Consider the following 21,531-nt stretch of genomic DNA (forward strand, 5'->3'; position numbering starts at 1 on the left):
GTGGTAGGCTGAATTTTTGGGGGAGGGGGATGGTTTGTCCTCGGGGTTTCGCCTGCCATATCAGTTCTGTTATACTCACAGACATAATTTTAACAGTTTTAGAAACGTTAGAGTGTTTTCTATCCAAATCAAACCAATTACAGTAGGGAGAACAAGTATTTGATACACTGCCGATTTTGTAGGTTTTCCTACTTACAAAGAACTAGAAGTGAGGCGACCCTCTCTATTGGTGCCAGGTCTGTCATTTTTATCATAGGTACACTTCAACTGTGAGAGACGGAATCTAAAACAAAAATCCAGAAAATCACATTGTATGATTTTTAAGTAATTCATTTGCATTTTATTGCATGACATAAGTATTTGATCACCTACCAACCAGTTAGACTTCCGGCTCTCACAGACCTGTTTTTCTTTAAGAACCCCTCCTGTTCTCCACTCATTACCTGTATTAACTGCACCTGTTTGAACTCGTTACCTGTATAAAAGACACCTGTCCACACACTCAATCAAACAGACTCCAACCTCTCCACAATGGCCAAGACCAGAGAGCTGTGTAAGGACATCGGGGATAAAATTGTAGACCTGCTCAAGGCTGGGATTGGCTACCGACAATAGGCAAGCAGCTTGGTGAGAAGGCAACAACTGTTGGCGCAATTATTTGAAAATGGAAGAAGTTCAAGATGACGGTCAATCACCCTCGGTCTGGGGCTCCATGCAATATCTCACCTCGTGGGGCATCAATGATCATGAGGAAGGTGAGGGATCAGCCCAGAACTACACGGCAGGACCTGGTCAATGACCTGAAGAGAGCTGGGACCACAGTCACAAAGAAAACCATTAGTAACACACTACACCGTCATGGATGAAAATCCTGCAGCACACGCAAGGTCCCCCTGCTCAAGCCAGCGCATGTCCAGGCCCATCTGAAATTTGCCAATGACCATCTGGACGATCCAGAGGAGGAATGGGAGAAGGTAATGTGGTCTGATGAGCCAAAAATAGAGCTTTTTGGTCTAAACTCCACTCGCCGTGTTTGGAGAAAGAAGAAGGATGAGTACAACCCCAAGAACACCATCCCAACCGTGAAGCATGGATGTGGAAACATCATTCTTTTGGGATGCTTTTCTGCAAAGGGGACAGGATGACTGCACCGTATTGAGGGGAGGATGGATGGGGCCATGTATCGCGAGATCATGGCAAACAACCTCCTTCCCTCAGTAAGAGCATTGAAGATGGGTTGTGGCTGGGTCTTCCAGTATGACAACGACCTGAAACACACAGCCAGGGCAACTAAGGAGTGGCTCCGTAAGAAGAGTTTCAAGGTCCTGGAGTGGCCTAGCCAGTCTCCAGACCTGAACCCAATAGAAAAACTTTGGAGGGAGCTGAAGGTCCGTATTGCCCAGCAACAGCCCCGAAACCTGAAGGATCTGGAGAAGGTCTGTATGGAGGAGTGGGCCAAAATCCCTGCTGCAGTGTGTGCAAACCTGGTCAAGAACTACAGGAAATGTATGATCTCTGTAATTGCAAACAAAGGTTTCTGTACCAAATATTAGGTTCTGCTTTTCTGATGTATCAAATACTTATGTCATGCAATAAAAAGCAAATAAATTACTTAAAAATCATACAATGTGATTTTCTGGATTTTTATTTTATATTCCGTCTCTTACAGTTGAAGTGTACCTATGATTAAAAAAATTACAGACCTCTACATGCTTTGTAAGTAGGGAAACCTGCAAAATCGGCAGTGTATCAAATACTTGTTCTCCCCACTGTATATGCATATCCTAGCATCTGGGCCTGAGTAACAGGCAGTTTACTTTGGGCACGCTTTTCATCCGGACGTGAAAATACTGCCCCCTACCCAAGAGAGGTTAATCTCCAACATTCATAAGCTTGAGAGGTACATGAAGGCAAATTTAGTCATGACAGCCACAGGTTTTTTTATACACAGGACAGTTACATGTTTGTTCCAGACCTTTACTAACACCTAATTTCAACTAATTGTGGTCTAAATGAGACTTGTTCACAGTGCAATGCCCTGGGACAGAATATCACATCTATTTTAGAATGAGCTTCATAAATTACAATGTCCTGATAAATCTACATGAAACAAACAATTACATGGGTGAATCTATTACTAACTTTCTTTACATCTGCAGGCTGTCAGGGTGATATGTCCTTCAAGTTTGAACAAGCAGAGACAAGGGGGAGAAATTAACCCCAGTGCTGGTTCAAGTTGTTGAAGCCACACCTACCTTTATTAATGTGCAATCGTTTTGTTAACAGTTTTGCATATTTTTAGGCTTGTTCAAATGTTTACAGTAAGAGTAGAATAACTTAGTCTCTAATTGTAATTAGTAACACCAAACCCAACAGAAAGTTAATTAACATTAGGTAAACAGACAATGCTAGCTAGCAAGCAAGCTTGCTAAACAGACACAAATAACTTGGCTGGCTAGCAAGCCTAGAATGAACAGAACACAGCTGGTTGCATGTCCTACATTTTTCATCAGATGTTGTAAAAAAAGATATGACATGTCTTACCCCCAAACAAGTCTGGCAGGACTGTTTTCTCCTGCCAAGCCATTATAATGCAATGGAGTGAAACGCAATCAGGTGCCCACTTTAGTCCCTGAGAACAAATGGGAAAAAACAATTTGCTACATGTCTTCAGCTGGCTAGCAAGTTCCCCAATTCATGATTGACACATTGCTGAATGTACGATTATCTCTAGTTAGTTTAGTTGTTAATCTCTAAACAGCCGATAAGCAGGACGAGATCGCCTACTAACGTTAGCTAGCTGTTGCTTGCGATGTGCTAGCTAGTTTCGCAACGGGCTGGTAAACAACGGTTTCTCAACATTGGAATGTAAAATTCATATGAAAGTCATTTGTTGTTATACTTACCTTTTGCAAGGTTATTCCTTATTCTTCTGGAAAATGTTCTCCCAAGCGGGGACTTGTGTCTTCCATTAATTCAGAATTGTTTAGAATTTTGTGGGCCACAAGGTGTTATGGGAAAGCCTCCTCGGGGAAGGATATATGGGATGCTGCCTACAAAATACACCCTAAGCATCCTTGTCAATTGAAACACAGTCATTGTACCTTTATGAGCTTTACTTAAAATATTGGAGAATAATGTACATTGTTATTTATCAGAAAGTAAGAAGACCAATGGTGATGCTCTGCAGGTGAATGGTAGCACTGTTGTACCAACTAATTAAACAAAATTACTACTGTACTTGAAGTATTGGAGAGTACTGTACATTGATATTTATCTGAATGTCAGAAGACCAATGCTCTACCACAGAATTAATTATGAGCTGTATGTAACCGAGTTGGATTGCTAACCTCATTCCTCAGCTCATCCAATTATAATTGTGCCCAACCCTGGTGTTTGTGTGTGAGGGTGTGTGCGTGTGTGCATACGTATCCCCCAAAGGTAAGAGGTGGTGAGCGGATATAGTTTGACAATGAAAAATTATTCTCCTAGTCACGTCTGTCTTTTGATGGACCTTACATGAATGACAACAAAAGACAACAAATGAGTCTCCTGGAGAAGAGAAGAGGAAAATATTTTCATGATTTGATTATCAGTGTGATCTTTCTTTGCAAAACTATTTGTTTATCTTTCAGTGGGTAGATCACGTTTGCTGTCTCACTGATGGACATGAAAGAGGTAGATCCATCTATCATTGCATACAGCCCATCTTGTTTGTAAATGAAACCGTTTATTATTGATTTTGCTACCGACTTGATCAATCTCCAATTCCATTTTTTTTCTTCTCTCATCTGCCTTCCATCTATATTTCTCCACAGAGCTGTCGTCGACCCTCCCTGGCTGGAACAGCTTTGCTGTGTTACTGTTAGTTTAGTACAGTAGGAAGTGGCTGTGTATGCTGATGTGTGTGTGTACGCGTTTGTGCATGTGTGTACATTTGTGTGTTCCCAGCTTGTCAAACTTGCCTAATAACATAACACGCAGCAGTAATATTAGTATTTCAAGGATGACCGATAATATCCGTAACACTTTGGTCATCATGGTCTTTGTTGTTTAATCATGTTTTTTTTCCCTTCCCTCACACTTTTCCTCAAAGCTTTTGGTAATTAATTCCCATGTGATTGCACTGTTTAACCTGTTAAATCTACCCCCACCTTTTTTGAAAATTCTGTTAAAAATCGCGCAACTTTTCAGCGTCCTGCTACTCATGCCAGGAATATAGTATATGCATATGATTAGTATGTGTGGATAGAAAACACTCTGAAGTTTATAAAACTGGTTAAATCACGGCTGTGACTATAACAGAGCGTGTGTTTCATTGAAAAACGCAAGAAAAACTGCTCTCTGAAAGCAAAAAATAATTTCCATAAGTCACTTCCACCAGTTGTTAAAGGAGAACAGAATTTAATGGAAATTTGCCTGCACTTCATACAAATTCCGCACGATGGCGCCATTGTACTAATTTTCAATCGAATTAATTGTTGGAAAATCCATCTGTCTGACCCCAAGTTTTCCAGTCTTCACCCGGATGCAGTTCAAGGAGAGATCAGATTGCATTGTTTTTGAAGTGAGGACCTATTGAAGAGACATCGCCCTGTAATCGTTTTGATAGATTATAAACGTTTACTAATACCTAAAGTTGGATTACAAAAGGATTTCGAAGTGTTTTGTGAAAGTTTATCGTCGACTTTTTTAATTTTAAAAAATTACGCAGCGTTTAAAAACGATGAATTTTTCTGAATGACACTACTTCAATACAAAGCTATTTTGGGTATATATGGACCGATTTAAACGAAAAAAAGACCCAATAGTGATGTTTATGGGGCATATAGGAGTGCCAAGAAAGAAGCTCGTCTAAGGTAATGAATGTTTTATATTTTATTTCTGCGTTTTGGGTAGCGCCGTCTATCGCAAAATCTGTTGTTTACGTGTCGAGCTGGCATTTTGGGGGGTGCATGCTATCAGATAATAGCTTCTGATGCTTTCGCCGAAAAGCATTTTAAAAATCTGACTTGCTGGCTAGGTTCACAACGAGTGTAGCTTTAATTTAATACCCTGCTTGTGAATTTTGATCAAGGTTTGAGTTTTAACGAGTACATTTAGCATTTAGCGTAGCGCATTTGCATTTCCAGGTGCCTACTTGGGACATGTGCGTCTCAAGTAGATTCAAGAAGTTTAAAGTTCACCCCCATGTGACAAAGCACCTTCCAAATACCAAGGGCATACAAGCACAGAAAGAGATAGAGAGGCACAGAGATCTGCACAGCACTCCGTAGAGGTTAAAATCCAACACACACAGATCCCTATCACCTGTTCATACTTTTTTTCTATAGCACCAACCCTTTCAAAACATATCAAAACAAATGGGTTTGAGTGATTAACCTTGTCCAACATTTCGTGCAATGCGTTTTGAATGCCATTATCTCCCTCCTAGTTCTTTTTTTGGAACGCTGCGAGAATTAATGGAATTGTTGTGATGATGATGTATGGAGGATTCGGGGATAGGACAGATGGGAATGTAATTACGGATGTTACAGGGCGCTGGAAATACTCACCATAAAAGAGGGTTCAAGAAAGCACGACAACACCATCCATCATGTTAGACAACAGTCAGTAAAAATTGAATCAAGGGAATATGTATTCTTCGCTACATGTTAATTAACTTGAATTTTTTGGGGGGGTTGGCCTTCACATCACAGGTTCTACACTTTTCTTTGATATCTTTGTGCAACAATGAGTTCCGTCTGTTACGGGATGTGGCCAAGCCGATAGATATCGCCGCTGTTATGTGTATCTGAGTGTGATACTATATAGTACTAGTGAGCCAAGTTAGGCTTTTACTTACCATGCACTGAATGGAGCTGTATGCATGCTACAGAGTGATGCTGAAGTAAATGCTTTCTAATCAACATTACCTTGCGCTTGTATAGAATAAACACCATACAACACAATTAATTTCAACAAATGTCTCATACCATACTCTGATATTTATTGTCTTGAGGTAGACTTATAAAACAGTTATTTATTTATTGGATATCTTTGTGCAACAATGGGTTCTGTCAATTAACTGTCTCATACCATACTGTGATTTGTATTGTGTTGAAGTAGACTTAGGCTATGTGCTATATAAATTTAACTGCCCTACTTGTTAAGTTAAATGAAAACCATTCACTTGAAAATAAGTTTCATCCCAAATTTGGAGGGAGGGAGGGAGGGAGCAGTGGGCTTGAGGCCTAACAGGATCATGGGAAGTTGGGTTCATTCCAGATCATAGCCATGATGTGCTTCTCAAATGGCAATATGTTTCCTACATAGTGCACTACTTGTGACCAGAGCCCAATGGACCCTGGTCAAATGTAGTGTACTATATAGGAAATAGGGTGCAGTTTGGGACAAAGTCATTGTGTGCTAAACTGAAGGGGTGAGTCAGGGATGAAGAAGAGAGCATTTTATCCCTCACCCATCTCTTTACCCTCCTTTTTGCCTTTTTCCCTTCGCCTCTCTGCCTGTCCTCACCTCTTCCTACAAGACAATTTGTCTGAGAGGTTGAAGGAGAGAGACACAGGTCACTGAGAGTTCAAAGGGGGTTGTATTTGGGACAAAATAAGACAGTTTTGACACATCAGTTTAATAGATAGCCACAAGGGTACCGTTAGTCTACAAATTAGCATCTTTGACATCTTAATTTGAATCTATAAGTGTTTAAAATGCAAAACTGACCCGAGATCAGTTTCTAGGGACAACTTCAACCTCTTTTTATGCTCTTTGTATCAGCACAAAGCATTAGTTATAGGGAATCAATAAGGTTCTGTATCTAAGGGTAATTGCTCAGGTAGAGTAATGGAGCATAGATACAGAACAGTTTTCTGTGTGTTACCATCAATTTGCAGGATGATGAATGCAACACAGGGTAACTCATGTTTCATTTCTCATACTCTGCACTCTAGCACTCTGCGAAGAAGACTAGTAGAATGTACCTATCCCTCTTAGTAATCTTATAGCCAAAGCCTTTTTCTCCTGGAATCCCACAGGAATTCTAATGGAAGGAATGCCTGGGAACAATGGGAAGAAGGCCAGGAAAATAATTGCAAGTCCAACCAGAAGTTGAATGGACAACAAGATGCATATATATATTCACAAATACCCACCACAGCATTCCCATTCCCATTCCCATGTTCTTCCTATCTTATCTTCTGGTTAAGATAGGAAGAAGAACTAATTGATAGAAGAACTAATTGATTTGTGTGTCTCACCTCGGGAAGTAGAGAGAGAGATTACATTTTACCCCGAGGGACGCGAGTTGAGGGCGTGAGAGCATTCTCATTGATATTCATACGTCATTAGCTGAGACACTAGCATCGGTTCCCTAGCTGTGTGATATTTTGTAAAAATAGTACAACTCGTTATGAATGGCAGTTTCACGGTGTGGTCAGGGAAAAAGGTAACTGATTAGAACAGGGGACAATTTGCTGTGTGGATGAGCCCACCTGTCTTTCCCTCCTGCAGACCTGCTGCCTTGGGGAGAAGCCCTAAATTAATGAGCTTGCTCTATACTATATGAAGGTAATATAAGGCTACAGTGGAAATCCGTGCCGTCTCATTTAATCCATGCTAGCTAATGCAGCCTTCTGTACACTTCAGTACAAATGCAAATGCATTGTAATTGGTCATGCTAACTAAGGGTCCGACAAGTGACGTAAATAGAACCTCCATTAACATTCTTAAAGAAGACTGAGGTAAAACACGAGATGACTGTTCCAGTGGGTCTGTTCATGTGTGTATATGCGTGTGCGTGTGCATGTTTGCATCCATTTGCAAATGTGTTTCTGTGTGTGCACGTGCATCCGTGCATGTGTGCGTGCATTTGGGTTTCCAGGGCTCATGCAGAAACCCATCTCTGTCTCTTCCTCTCCTTCTCGTCTGAAAGGTCAGTCAGCTGTCAGCAAATAAATTCAATAGCACAACCTTTCCAACGTCTTTCTCTATCCCCCTGTGTCTCCCTTCAGGGCGACACAATACCTCTCTAATACAGCTCCGCCGAGCAAGTCACTTGGCCATTGATGTGACCATTTCACCTGCTGCCAACAAAAACCTAAAAACACAACTGACATTGACAACTTCAATCATCTTATGGTATCTACTCTGCCCGACTGTGAAATTATGCATTAATTAATTGAAAGCGGAATGGAGAAATGTTATCAAGCCCAAAATTGTTAAATTAAACTCAGACAACCTAACAGGAATGATATGTTTGGCTTCAGTGTCAGTAACATCACATGGGTAGGCTATATTTGAATCAGACAGAAGCCATGATATGATAGTTAAATCAAATCAAATCAAATGTATTTATATAGCCCTTCGTACATCAGCTGATATCTCAAAGTGCTGTACAGAAACCCAGCCTAAAACCCCAAGCAATGCAGGTGTAGGTGTAGAAGCACGGTGGCGAGGAAAAACCCCCTAGGAAAGGCCAAAACCTAGGAAGAAACCTAGAGAGGAACCAGGCTATGTGGGGTGGCCAGTCCTCTTCTGGCTGTGACGGGTGGAGATTATAACAGAACATGGCCAAGATGTTCAAATGTTCATAAATGACCAGCATGGTCGAATAATAATAAGGCAGAAAAGTTGAAACTGGAGCAGCAGCACGGCCAGCTGGACTGGGGACAGCAAGGAGTCATCATGTCAGGTAGTCCTGGGGCATGGTCCTAGGACTCAGGTCCTCCGAGAGAGAGAAAGAAAGAGAGAAGGAGAGAATTAGAGAACGCACACTTAGATTCACACAGGACACCGAATAGGACAGGAGAAGTACTCCAGATATAACAAACTGACCCTAGCCCCTCGACTGCAGCATGGAGGCTGAGACAGGAGGGGTCAGGAGACACTGTGGACCCATCCGAGGACACACCCGGACAGGGCCAAACAGGAAGGATATAACCCCACCCACTTTGCCAAAGCACAGCCCCCACACCACTAGAGGGATATCTTCAACCACCAACTTACCATCCTGAGACAAGGCTGAGTATAGCCCACAAAGACCTCCGCCACGGCACAACCCAAGGGGGGGGGGGGGGCGCCAACCCAGACAGGATGACCACATCAGTGAATCAACCCACTCAGGTGACGCACCCCTTCCAGGGACGGCATGAGAGAGCCCCAGTAAGCCAGTGACTCAGCCCCTGTAATAGGGTTAGAGGCAGAGAATCCCAGTGGAAAGAGGGGAACCGGCCAGGCGGAGACAGCAAGGGCGGTTTGTTGCTCCAGAGCCTTTCCGTTCACTTTCCCACTCCTGGGCCAGACTACACTCAATCATATGACCCACTGAAGAGATGAGTATTCAGTAAAGACTTAAAGGTTGAGACCGAGTTTGCGTCTCTGACATGGGTAGGCAGACCGTTCCATAAAAATTGAGCTCTATAGGAGAAAACCCTGCCTCCAGCTGTTTGCTTAGAAATTCTAGGGACAATTAGGAGGACTGCGTCTTGTGACGTGTAGGTATGTGCGGCAGGACCAAATCAGAGAGATAGGTAGGAGCAAGCCCATGTAATGCTTTGTAGGTTAGCAGTAAAACCTTGAAATCAGCCATTGCTTTGACAGGAAGCCAGTGTAGAGAGGCTAGCACTGGAGTAAAATGATCAATTTTTTTGGTTCTAGTTAGGATTCTAGCAGCCGTATTTAGCACTAACTGAATTATATTTAGTGCTTTATCCGGGTAGCCGGAGAGTAGAGCATTGCAGTAGTCTAACCTAGAAGTGACAAAAGCATGGATTCATTTTTCTGCATCATTTTTGGACAGAAAGTTTCAGATTTTTGCAATGTTACGTAGATGGAAAAAAGCTGTCCTTGAAATGGTCTTGATATGTTCTTCAAAAGAGAGATCAGGGTCCAGAGTAACGCAGAGGTCCTTCACAGTTTTATTTGAGACGACTGTACAACCATTAAGATTAATTGTCAGATTCAACAGAAGATCTCTTTGTTTCTTGAGACCTAGAACAAGCATCTCTGTTTTGTCCGAGTTTAAAAGTAGAACGTTTGCAGCCATCCACTTCCTTATGTCTGAAACACATGCTTCTAGCGAGGGCAATTTTGGGGCTTCACCATGTTTCATTGAAATGTACTGTTATGGTGCGTGAATGAGGACCCAAAAGCGAATTAACAAACAGAGTACTTTAATGACGAACATACGTGGGCTCAGATGGACAGGTAGATTCCGACAGGACAGGACAAGGTTGCAGCACACACGATGATAGTCTGGTTCAGGCATGAGACACATAAACAAACAAACAAGAATCCGACAAGGACAGGAGCAGAAACAGAGACAGATATAGGGACCTAATCAGAGGGAAAAAAGGGAACAGGTGGGGAACGGGGTGAATGGGTAATTAGGAGGAGACAAGGCACAGCTGGGGAAAAGAGGGGGAGAAAAGGTAACATAACAACGACCAGCAGAGGGAGACAGGGTGAAGGGAAAGGACAGAGACAAGACAACATGACAGTACCCCCCCACTCACCGAGCGCCTCCTGGCGCACTCGAGGAGGAAGCCTGGCGGCAACGGAGGAAATCATCGATCAGCGCACGGTCCAGCACGTCCCGAGAGGGAACCCAACTCCTCTCCTCCGGACCGTACCCCTCCCAATCAACAAGGTACTGGTGACCACGGCCCCGAGGACGCATGTCCAAAATCCTGCGGACCCTGTAGATGGGTGCGCCCTCGACAAGGATGGGGGGGGGGGGGGGGAAGACGAGCGGGGGCGCGAAGAACGGGCTTGACACAGGAGACATGGAAGACCGGGTGGACGCGACGAAGATATCGCGGCAGAAGAAGTCGCACTGCGACAGGGTTAATGATTTGAGAGATACGGAATGGACCAATGAACCGCGGGGTCAACTTGCGAGAAGCCGTCTTAAGGGGAAGGTTCTGAGTGGAGAGCCAAACTCTCTGACCGCGACAATATCTAGGGCTCTTCGTTCTACGCTTATTAGCAGCTCTCACAGTCTGCGCCCTATAACGGCAAAGTGCAGACCTGACCCTCTTCCAGGTGCGCTCGCAACGTTGGACAAAAGCCTGAGCGGAGGGGACGCTGGACTCGGCGAACTGAGATGAGAACAACGGAGGCTGGTACCCGAGGCTACTCTGAAAAGGAGATAGCCCGGTCGCAGACGAAGGAAGCGAGTTGTGGGCGTATTCTGCCCAGGGGAGCTGTTCTGACCAAGACGCAGGGTTGCGAAAAGAAAGACTGCGTAAGATGCGACCAATAGTCTGATTGGCCCGTTCTGCTTGACCGTTAGACTGGGGGTGAAAGCCGGAAGAGAGACTGACGGAAGCCCCAATCAAACGGCAAAACTCCCTCCAAAATTGAGACGTGAATTGCGGACCTCTGTCCGAAACGACGTCTGACGGAAGGCCATGAATTCTGAAAACATTCTCGATGATGATTTGTGCCGTCTCTTTAGCAGAAGGAAGCTTAGCAAGGGGAATGAAATGAGCCGCCTTAGAGAACCTATCGACAACCGTAAGAATAACAGTCTTCCCCGCTGACGAAGGCAGTCCGGTGACAAAATCTAAGGCGATGTGAGACCACGGTCGAGAGGGAATAGGAAGCGGCCTGAGACGGCCGGCAGGAGGAGAGTTACCGGACTTAGTCTGCGCGCAGACCGAACAAGCAGCCACGAAACGACGCGTGTCATGCTCCCGGGTGGGCCACCAGAAACGCTGGCGAATGGAAGCAAGCGTACCCCGAACGCCAGGGTGACCGGCTAACTTGGCAGAGTGAGCCCACTGAAGAACGGCCAGACGAGTAGGAACGGGAACGAAAAGAAGGTTCCTAGGACAAGCGCGCGGCGACGGAGTTTGAGTGAGTGCTTGCTTTACCTGCCTCTCAATTCCCCAGACAGTCAACCCGACAACACGCCCCTCAGGGAGAATCCCCTCGGGGTCAGTGGAGGCTACTGAAGAACTGAAGAGACGAGACAAAGCATCAGGCTTGGTGTTCTTAGAGCCCGGACGATAAGAAATCACGAACTCGAAACGAGCGAAAAACAGCGCCCAACGCGCCTGACGCGCATTAAGTCGTTTGGCAGAACGGATGTACTCAAGGTTCCTATGGTCAGTCCAAACGACAAAAGGAACGGTCGCCCCCTCCAACCACTGTCGCCATTCGCCTAGGGCTAACCGGATGGCGAGCAGTTCGCGGTTACCCACATCATAGTTACGTTCCGACGGCGACAGGCGATGAGAAAAATACGCGCATGGGTGGACCTTGTCGTCAGAGAGGGAGCGCTGAGAAAGGATGGCTCCCACTCCCACCTCTGACGCGTCAACCTCGACAACGAACTGTCTAGAGACGTCAGGTGTAACAAGGATAGGAGCGGATGTAAAACGATTCTTGAGGAGATCAAAAGCTCCCTGGGCGGAAACGGACCACTTAAAGCACGTCTTGACAGAAGTAAGGGCTGTGAGAGGAGCTGCCACCTGACCGAAATTACGGATGAAACGACGATAGAAGTTCGCGAAGCCGAGAAAGCGCTGCAGCTCGACGCGTGACTTAGGGACGGGCCAATCAATGACAGCTTGGACCTTAGCGGGATCCATCTTAATGCCTTCAGCGGAAATAACAGAACCGAGAAATGTGACGGAGGAGGCATGAAAAGTGCACTTCTCAGCCTTCACGAAAAGACAATTCTCTAAAAGGCGCTGGAGGACACGTCGAACGTGCTGAACATGAATCTGGAGTGACGGTGAAAAAATCAGGATATCGTCAAGGTAAACGAAAACAAAGATGTTCAGCATGTCTCTCAGGACATCATTGACTAATGCCTGAAAGACAGCTGGAGCGTTAGCGAGGCCGAAAGGAAGAACCCGGTATTCAAAGTGCCCTAACGGAGTGTTAAACGCCGTCTTCCACTCGTCCCCCTCCCTGATGCGCACGAGATGGTAAGCGTTACGAAGGTCCAACTTAGTGAAAAACCTGGCTCCCTGCAGGATCTCGAAGGCTGAAGACATAAGAGGAAGCGGATAACGATTCTTCACTGTTATGTCATTCAGCCCTCGATAATCTATGCAGGGGCGCAGAGACCCGTCCTTCTTCTTGACAAAAAAAAACCCCGCTCCGGCGGGAGAGGAGGAGGGGACTATGGTACCGGCGTCAAGAGCTACAGACAAATAATCTTCGAGAGCCTTACGTTCGGGAGCCGACAGAGAGTATAGTCTACCCCGGGGGGGGGTGGTTCCCGGAAGGAGATCAATACTACAATCATACGACCGGTGTGGAGGAAGAGAGGTGGCCCTGGACCGACTGAACACCGTGCGCAGATCGTGATATTCCTCCGGCACCCCTGTCAAATCACCAGGCTCCTCCTGTGAAGAAGAGACAGAGGAAACAGGAGGGATAGCAGACATTAAACATTTCACATGACAAGAGACGTTCCAGGAGAGGATAGAATTACTAGACCAATTAATGGAAGGATTATGACAAACTAGCCAGGGATGGCCCAAAACAACAGGTGTAAAAGGTGAACGAAAAATTAAAAAAGAAATGGTTTCACTATGATTACCAGAAACAGTGAGGGTTAAAGGTAGCGTCTCACGCTGAATCCTGGGGAGAGGACTACCATCCAGGGCGAACAAGGCCGTGGGCTCCTTTAACTGTCTGAGAGGAATGTCATGTTCCCGAGCCCAGGTCTCGTCCATAAAACAGCCCTCCGCCCCAGAGTCTATTAAGGCACTGCAGGAAGCTGACGAACCGGTCCAGCGTAGATGGACCGACAAGGTAGTGCAGGATCTTGAAGGAGAGACAGGAGTAGTAGCGCTCACCAGTAGCCCTCCGCTTACTGACGAGCTCTGGCCTTTTACTGGACATGAAGTGGCAAAATGACCAGCGGAACCGCAATAGAGACAGAGGCGGTTGGTGATTCTCCGTTCCCTCTCCTTAGTCGAGATGCGGATACCTCCCAGCTGCATGGGCTCAGCACCCGAGCCGGCAGAGGAAGATGGTAGTGATGCGGAGAGGGAGGCGACGGAGAGCGCGAGCTCCTTTCCACGAGCTCGGTGACGAAGATCAACCCGTCGCTCAATGCGAATAGCGAGTTCAATCAAGGAATCCACGCTGGAAGGAACCTCCCGGGAGAGAATCTCATCCTTTACCTCTGCGCGGAAACCCTCCAGAAGACGAGCGAGCAAGGCCGGCTCGTTCCAGCCACTGGAGACAGCAAGAGTGCGAAACTCAATAGAGTAGTCTGTTATGGATCGATTGCCTTGACATAGGGAAGACAGGGCCCTGGAAGCCTCCTCCCCAAAAACAGATCGATCAAAAACCCGTATCATCTCCTCCTTAAAGTCTTGATACTGGTTAATACACTCAGCCCTTGCCTCCCAGATTGCCGTGCCCCACTCACGAGCCCGTCCAATAAGGAGAGATATGACGTAGGCGACACGAGCAGTGCTCCTGGAGTAAGTGTTGGGCTGGAGAGAAAACACAATATCACACTGGGTGAGGAACGAGCGGCATTCAGTGGGCTCCCCAGAGTAACACGGCGGGTTATTGATTCTGGGCTCCGGAGATTCGAAAGCCCTGGAAGTGGCCGGTGGATCGAGGCGGAGATGGTGAACCTGTTCTGTGAGGTTGGAGACTTGGGTGGCCAGGGTCTCAACGGCATGTCGAGCAGCAGACAATTCCTGCTTGTGTCTGCCTAGCATCGCTCCCTGGATCTCGACGGCTGAGTGGAGAGGATCCGAAGTCGCTGGGTCCATTCTTGGTCGGATTCTTCTGTTATGGTGCGTGAATGAGGACCCAAAAGCGAATTAACAAACAGAGTACTTTAATGACGAACATACGTGGGCTCAGATGGACAGGTAGATTCCGACAGGACAGGACAAGGTTGCAGCACACACGATGATAGTCTGGTTCAGGCATGAGACACATAAACAAACAAACAAGAATCCGACAAGGACAGGAGCAGAAACAGAGACAGATATAGGGACCTAATCAGAGGGAAAAAAGGGAACAGGTGGGGAACGGGGTGAATGGGTAATTAGGAGGAGACAAGGCACAGCTGGGGAAAAGAGGGGGAGAAAAGGTAACATAACAACGACCAGCAGAGGGAGACAGGGTGAAGGGAAAGGACAGAGACAAGACAACATGACATGTACAGCTGTGTGTCATCCGCATAGCAGTGAAAGTTAACATTATGTTTTCGAATAACATCCCCAAGAGGTAAAATATATAGTGAAAACAATATTGGTCCTAAAACGGAACCTTGAGGAACACCGAAATGTACAGTTGATTTGTCAATGGACAAACCATTCACAGAGACAAACTGATATCTTTCCGACAGATAAGATCTAAACCAGGCCAGAACTTGTCCGTGTAGACCAATTTGTGTTTCCAATCTCTCCAAAAGAATGTGGTGATCGATGGTATCAAAAGCAGCACTAAGGTCTAGGAGCACGAGGACAGATGCAGAGCCTCGGTCCAATTCCATTAAAATGTAATTTACCACCTTCACAAGTGCCGTCTCAGTGCTATGATGTTACACTTTTAAAGGACAGGGTCGTATTCAATAGGCACCAAACAGTAAAAAACAGACGGAAACAGGGAGGGACTATGTGAACTTGTTCAATAACAAATACTTGTTTAAGTTTTCCTTTGCAAAACATTTTGCTACAATGTGCGCCAATGAATATTACCCAGGCTTAGATTTCAGCACCATTGACAGTGATGCTCAGCAACTACCACTACTACACTGGGACATGGGGACACTGGGCCATGTCCAAGGATTTTCAAAGAGGAAGACCAAATGAGACGTCAGTTAAGAGCATCCACTTTGACATTGTAAATTATGTGTTCTAGACTCCTATGATATTCTACACAACTCACACAACAAGAATGAGGCCTACTAAGCATAGATGTGTGGCGTCAATTTAGGGTCAAAATGTTGTAAATGAATGAATACAAATCCAATGACAGTATTGTTTATTAAAATGAGTAGTAATTTGTGTTATGGCTGATGATTATTTACCTAATTATATTGTTCACAGATCACGAGGACACTGGAGTTGTAAAGGTTATTGTTTGTCTAAAGTCGAGGAAGTGACATGAGTGCAAAATGGCACCCGTACCCGGCATTGCACTACTTTGATCTATGCTTGAGACAGATGCCTTTCATTCACTTTGAAGAGAAGGTCAGGAGAAAGAAACACAGAGAGATAAGGGCCACACTACAAACACATCTACAACAGCACCACCAATATTTGCTATGGCACCCTATTCCCTATGTAGTGCACTACTTTTGACTAGAGCCCTATGGGCCCTGGTCAAAATGAATGCACTACATAGAGAATAACGTGCCATTTGGGATGCAACCATAGACCTTCAGTCATGAAAGTAAGTCACTACTCAGAAATAGTTTGAAATCAACTTCCAGTAAAAAACATCAATTGAGAGATAGAACAGCGACAACAACAGTTGAGAGAGGCATGGACGACAGAGTATTATTACCGTCATGATGGGTTAAAACATGGTGAAAATGTTACAGATGCCATGAAAATTATGACTATTGCTGCCTCGTGATGTCACCTCAGGGAGTATGTGCAAAGTCACACTTGAGTTGTTATTCCAGCTATGATTGGACGATGTCCCACCAGAGGAAGCTAGTTGGAAATGAGATCCTCCAATCACGTTCCACATCACTTAACTCCCCTCTTTCCACAAACAAGCTCCATCAAATTCCCTCGAACATTGCGCGTTCTATTTGTTTGCTTGATTTTCCAGCAAACTGGCAAGAACCATCCCCCTCATTTTCATTACAGTGGGAAACAACATTACCAGCCCACCCTCTCTGAGCATCTCATCAAGCAGCCCAGTGTCTCATTGACATGGCAGTGGGTGGACTGGTGGGCTAGGGAGAAGCCTATTGGAAGTGAAGTCAATTCCCACAGCCACTAGGCATCGGAGGGAGAGAGAGAGAGGAGACCACTGAGGGGAGATCTTATAAAGACGCACTCAGCCTCCTGAATGTGTTTACATCAATATCCACCTCCACAATGGAAGGGAGGATAAGGAGAAATAGAGAGAGAAATAGAGTCTGTGGGAGAGACGAAGAAAGTCTAGGTGGAGATTTGATCAAGAGGGGGAGGATATGGGGAGTCTGCGAGAAACAGAGGGTGAAGAAGAGAGAAAGGGAGAGGGAGAGGAACATGTGAGATGAAAATGAAACTTTCGAGAGGTCGGGAGAGGAGAGAGAAAGAAAGAGCGAGAGGGAAAGAAAGAGAGAGAGCGATCCTTTGGAATGTGGTCCAGTTTATAATGACGATTGGAGTGTATTGCATGAATGATTAGTATGGTGGAGGGTGGGGGAATGACAATATGCTTTCTGCCTCTTCCATAATGCTCTGAATCATAGCAGGCAGCAGAGGCAATACTCCACACTCTGCGGGACTTCTCTTTTCCTTTTTCTTCTCATTCCACCCCTCCTGCCAATTAACTCAACCACCTGCTGCATGCACATCGGCTAATTGACTGCTGCTCTTGTCAACACAGCCACAGGGAATGTCAATCTAGTCCATAAGAGACAGGCTTGTCTGTACATATTGACTACATTATAGTGGAAATTGAAGGGGTAAAAGCGTGTGATTATAGTAGACATGTATTCGCTAATTAGACAATTGAATTGAATGAGTGGGAATCTATATCTGGTATGGTATATACTCTCAATTCAAAGGGTTGTGAAGGTTTGGAGGTGTGTGTGTGTGTGTGTGTGTGTGTGTGTGTGTGTGTGTGTGTGTGTGTGTGTGTGTGTGTGTGTGTGTGTGTGTGTGTGTGTGTGTGTGTGTGTGTGTGTGTGTGTGTGTGTGTGTGTGTGTGTGTGTGTGTGTGTGTGTGAGAAACAATGTCTGTATGTCTTTGCGTATGTGTGTGTGTTTGTGGGTGTGTATGTGTATGTGTGTATGGGTGTGTGTGTCCATGCTTGCTCCTGTGTGCCTCATCCATCGAGAGATTACAGTTGGCCCGGACTGTTCCATGCTCTCTATTCTGTGGACTCATCCATCTTTGTGACCAGGACCTGGATCAAAGAGAGCACTTTGATGGATGAGTGAAACTACTGTGAGGATCAAAGTGAGAAAAAAACTTGGCCATAGTTGGCCAGAGCAGTTCCACAGACTGTGTTATAATTACAAGTGTACGTCCATTATCTATTATACAAATAAAAAGTTCATTGATCCACAATGTTCCATTATACTGTAACTATACTGTAAACAGCCATATAGGAACACCCAGTCCCTTGAACATACAGCCACAAATTAAAATATAGCTGCAATCAACTGTGCCGGTGTTCAAGATTTGGCCCCACAGCACCATCTTCAGGACAAATTGGACAAATCACCCTTGGATGAGCTACTTCTATACTTCTAACCACATTTACCAAATAGCATGGCAGTTATAAGCTAATGAGCTTGCTTGAATGGTTTTTCCTATCCAACACCGCCACCATGAGGCCAAACAGAACTGTACTGTACAGGTTAGCTAGACTCACATCGCAGAGCAAGTGTGCCAAATTGCATGACTCTGAGTCAAACAGATCAAGAGAGCGCCACTGTTATAGCGCAACCATTTGGTTGGATCTGATTGTTCTTGTAGATGCTAAGTCTGGACAGTGTTTGGAACATGTGTATCAAGTATTGTTTCTATACAAATAACTGTGTCTGATTTATATGCATTTATGTGCCCACGTGAATGTTTATTGGTCAGTAGCAGCCAAGTTGTTTGAGATGCTAGCCGGAAAAACATCATTTGTGAGGGCTTGGTCCATAACCTTCTGAACCACTCATGAACATTTCTACACAGAGCATTTCTCAGCACCTTTATTGTATGGTTTGCAAAAGGCAGCTCTAAAAGGCATTTTAACACCATCAAAGGTGTCTATTTTTGTGTCCATTTTGAGACACACAGGCCTGTTAAGTAGTATTAACAGGCACATTCTACCCCTAAAGATTACCTATCATTATGGGGCAATTTGATAGGAACAATTCTTAGCTCTCGCTTCTGCATGCTCAAGCAAATATTTTGTGACTTTTAGCAACTTTTAGTTGGTCTGCAGTCCCCATCAACACAGTGAAGTGCTCCCCTAAGGGTAGTTAACAAACGGTGTTAGGAAAAAAACTTGGGGAATGGTGGAAACTGTGTTTTGTGTTTTTATTTGTGTTTTTCTCGTGGGTGACCAATTATGATAATTACTTAATTTGATCACTGTTGTTCCTGAGAATGTTCCTGCAAAGCAGGAAAGTCAGACTTGTAGCGATTTCAAGTTTTAAAAAGGCTTCTAAAGTTTGTAATTTCAACTTTATAATGTCAGACTTGATTTGCACAATTTTTTTTTATCATCAATCCCTACAAAACAAAATGCATTAATTATAATCCACATAATAATTTAAATTTCCCGTTTTTACAAGATTATTTTCTGCTGTAGCAAAGTGGCTTAAATTAAGATCCAACATCTGATTAAAGCTGATCTACCTCCTAAAAACAAAATCCTACATTTGTATAGGTCTATAAAGAATTTGAGACTAGAGAATACCCTAAGTAGTTATGTACAATTTATTTTAATGTTGACAACATGTGAACATACACACACAGAGTCAAATGCACATACACACACATGCAAACTCCAAACATCCAGCACAAAAAAAGTTGGCTGGATGTTCTTTGGATGGTGGACTATTCTTGATACACACGGGAAACTGTTGAGTGTGAAAAACCCAGTAGCTTTACAGTTCTTGACACACTCAAACTGGTGCGCCTGGCACCTACGACCATACCCCATTCAAAGGTGCATACAGTTGAAGTCAGAAGTTTACATACACTTAGGATGGAGTCATTAAAACTTGTTTTTCAACCACTCCACAAATTTATTGTTAAACAAACTATAGTTTTGGCAAGTCGGTTGGGACATCTACTTTGTGCATGACACAAGACATTTTTACAACAATTGTTTACAGACAGATTATTTCACTTATAATTCACTGTATCACAATTCCACTGGGTCAGAAGTTTAAATACACTAAGTTGACTGTGCCTTTAAACAGCTTGGACAATTCCAGAAAATGATGTCATGGCTTTAGAAGCTTCTGATAGACTAATTAACATCATTTGAGTCATTTTTATGTTTGGAGGAAAAAGGGGGAGACTTGCAAGCCTAAGAACACCATCCTAACCGTGAAGCACATGGGTGGCAGCAACACGTTGTGGAAGTGCTTTGCTACAGGAGGGACTGGTGCAATTCACAAAAAAAGATGGCATCATGAGTGAGGAAAATTATGTGGATATATTGAAGCAACATCTCAAGACATCAGTTAGGAAGATGAAGCTTGGTCACAAATGGGTCTTCCAAATGGACAATGACCCCAAGCATACTTCCAAAGTTGTGGCAAAATGGCTAAAGGACAACAAAGACAAGGTATTGGAGGTCCATCACAAAGCCCTGACCTCAATCCTACAGAAAATGTGTGGGCAGAACTGAAAAAGCGTGTGCGAGCAAGGAGGCCTACAAACCTGACTCAGTTACACCAGCTCTGTCAGGAGAATTGGGCCAAAAGCTTGTGGAAGGCTATCTTAAACGTGCTACCAAATTCTAATTGAGTGTATGTAAACTTCTGACCCACTGGGAATGTGATGAAATAAATAAAAGCTGAAATAAATCCTTCTCTCTACTATTATTCTGACATTTCACATTCTTAAAATAAAGTGGTGATCCTAACTGACCTAAGACAAGGAATTCTTACTAGGATTAAATGTCAGGAACCCACAAACACACACATCACCCACACACATACAGATAAATTCCTATATGATATATGATATGTACTGGTGGATTCTCCTTCAGCCTTAGCGGGTCTCCTTTTGACAGAAGGGAAGAGATTAATCTGTTTGTTTGACAGGCCCTGGCCAAAAAGTCCTGCAAGTAGCCTACACAGATCACAGATCAACCAAGCTTTATTACCTCCAAGCAAACATGTACCGACAGTCTCCAGTGAGCTGGAGCTGGGTTCTCCACCAACAACCCTCCACTGCTGCTGCTGAAAAATGAACTGCCCATTTATTTTTCTCTACCCCTCTCTCTTTATTTTTAACTTTCTCTCTTTTGGTCTCTTCTTTCCAATCTCTCTCTGTCTTACTCTCCCTTTGTTTTCTTCCCCTTTCCTCTTCTCTTTCTCTCTCCTACCCCCATAGAGGGAGAGTGAGGGACGCCAACACCCAACCTGCACCACAAGACCGCTAGAACCCTATTGGAAAATGTTATTCATACAAAAAAAGGACTTAAAGCAAAGCAATAAATATATGCATTTTTTTCTTTTAAAGTTGCCTTACTTTAAAAAAAAAGCAAAGACAACATATGTTGACTCTCCTTTTATTGATTATGCAGCATGATCAAGCTGAGCTTTAAATTGAACCTAAATACATTTATGTAAATTGTGTAAATTACAAGACCAATACATTTTTGTTTGTTCCTTAGCGACTGTATAGCAAATGATATTGGAA

Source organism: Oncorhynchus mykiss, chromosome 18 (genome assembly GCF_013265735.2).
Source record: "Oncorhynchus mykiss isolate Arlee chromosome 18, USDA_OmykA_1.1, whole genome shotgun sequence".
In the NCBI taxonomy this organism is placed as follows: domain Eukaryota; kingdom Metazoa; phylum Chordata; class Actinopteri; order Salmoniformes; family Salmonidae; genus Oncorhynchus; species Oncorhynchus mykiss.